This window comes from Priapulus caudatus, unplaced genomic scaffold, assembly GCF_000485595.1.
Source record: "Priapulus caudatus unplaced genomic scaffold, Priapulus_caudatus-5.0.1 Scaffold1919, whole genome shotgun sequence".
NCBI lineage: Eukaryota > Metazoa > Priapulida > Priapulimorpha > Priapulimorphida > Priapulidae > Priapulus > Priapulus caudatus.
This window is the reverse complement of record NW_014578980.1, coordinates 23785-26062: the sequence shown is the minus strand read 5'-3', so window position 1 is coordinate 26062 and position 2278 is coordinate 23785. Positions and strand designations below refer to the sequence as shown.

At 42.9% G+C, this 2278-nt stretch overlaps 1 protein-coding gene across 1 annotated transcript in view; it reads left to right on the top strand.

Moving 5' to 3' along the window:
* The first annotated feature begins 1832 nt into the window (after positions 1 to 1832).
* LOC106817902 (carnosine N-methyltransferase-like) overlaps positions 1833 to 2278 on the top strand; it is a 9720-nt gene continuing 9274 nt past the window's right edge. The window contains exon 1 of the mRNA XM_014822612.1: positions 1833 to 1955. The gene's annotated coding sequence lies outside the window, so the exon portion shown is untranslated. The remainder of the gene's footprint in view (positions 1956 to 2278) is intronic.

Genomic DNA, 2278 nt, shown 5'->3' with positions numbered 1-2278 from the left:
GGGGGGATGGGGGTTGGTGAACGCCGATTGCAGTGACGTGGGCTGTCGTCTGCTTTAAAAAAAATCCGCGGTCGCGCGCCGACAGAAAGAGACGACGGAAGTTCAATTGTTCCGGAATTACCAGCTGAACGACTCTCGCGCGTCTGACTCTAGTTTGCAGGCGTGTGTCTAGGTCGAATTCGCCGTGCGTGCGGGATGATGAATCTGGCATGGCAGGCCGCGACGGAAGCGTGCGGTCTTTCTTCTTCCCCCGCGCGAAGTGGATTCTTTCCCACTCTGCAGCCTCTCACTTTACGATGTTCGCGCATGTACATTTCTAAATGGGAAAAAATGTTCCCGTCGTTACGCCGTTACTTCAGTTTGCGATCGTCCGTCTCGCGGAGGTCACCTTGGCGAGCCAGGACCGCCGCGCAGACGCTGTTACCAATCGCTTCGCGTTTCGCGGCGAAATTGTCTCGCGTCGTTGACAATTGTGCGTTTTTTTGCGCGAGGCAGGAGTATGACTACGCGCAATGCTGATTCCGATTGCTGTTCACCCACGCGCGTTGAAGTTCGCGAATTTTTATGATTGATACAGTATTATGGTATCGCAGTTTTCTGATTTCACCTACGGAATATTTCAGTGCAACGTATCGTTTATGTGTTAATTAAAAGGTGTATTGTGAATCTGTTGATGTCGGTTGACTTGATAGACGTCAGAGTACTCTCACGCGATCGAGTCAAGTTTCCGAGACTGTTTCGGTTTATCCTAGCTTAAGCGGGCGTGCGGAGAAACATTTCACTTCTTCACGTCAACTGAATGTGTCGGTATGAAAATGGAATGTCTCGTAGACAAAGATGAATCCACAGTTCAGAGTTTACGGCGATTGGCAACCACACCTAGAAGTTGCGTCATCGAGCCGTGTGGGACGTTCTTATTACGATTTCCATGCATCTTGTAAATACACACACCACCAAGGACATCATTTATTTCAGTATCCGTAGCTTCTATTGTGTGTGTGTATATGTGTGTGTGTGCGTGTGTGCGTGTGTGCGTGTGTGTGAGAGAAAGCTGGTGAGCGAGCGTGTGGACGTGTGTGAAGAGTCAGTGTTTCTAAAGTTTACCACCGTTCAGTGTCTGTTGCGTGCAACTAGCGGTTGCCCGTTGTTCCGTCGATTATGTTAATAAATTTTTTATAAAAATATTTTGACAAACAAGTTGTCTTTCTGTCTATTATTGTTTGATTTTCAAGCGTTCATTTTAGTGTAGTTATGTAACAGATTGTGTGTGGACGTTCTGCTCTTATAAACACTACAATTAGGAATTACATATTTGAAGTTGACATTTACGTTGAGTAATTTTGATGTTTTATGTCAGGTCTTACATTTTATTTTAATGTATCAGTCTGAACTAGTTTTTATAAAGGTGATATCTTGCGATTGACATGAAGTTAGGATCTGGTTCCTCTACCATCGAGATATTTATTAAAATTCTTAGTAACATTTAAAGGTTGAAATATACATAGTTGGTTAATGTTGGCACCGTGAACTCTAGAAATAGTTACGTTATCTATTAAAGAGACAATTTGAACCCTCCAATACTCTCTAATACTCTATGTAGATTCCAAAAAGCTTTTATTATATGGTGCAAGGAGAAATGAAATCTCTTCCAGTTCAAACCGCTGATATTTCGCGACTGTTTCCATCAGGATTCTTTGAAGTCCATATCGTTATAATAATAATATTATTAATATAATAGTAACTAGGTCTTTATACATTTCTATGGTTGTAATCGCCACAAGTGTTTGCAGTTATTTGTATTGTTGCCCGAGTGGTGGCGGTAGTATCGTTATTAGTTTGACCAGCTTGACTTGATCCAGAGCATTTGATTTTTGATGATTTTTGTGAATTTTTGGTGATTTATATGGTCTGCTTGATCGTTGGGGCTTTGGTTGGGGCTTGGCTAAGCTGAGCAGGTAACTAACGTACACTACAGTCATTGCACTTATTTGCACATACTATTTGAGTTTAAACTTTACTACTTGCGTTTAATCACAAACACAGGCACTTGACTTGGGACAGACTCGCACTGTGACTGTCACTCACAGAGTCAGTAAAAACTGAAAATAATATTGAACGCACATTCACAAATACTACCTCTATGTCTATGTCCCCTCTAGGGTCTATGTCCCCCAGGGTACTGCCGGAACGTACCCCGGTACTATCTAATATGCCGGACCGTACCTCGCCTACTCCACTAACGAGTCTAGATTAGGGCACAGGCACTTGGAACGTCTCA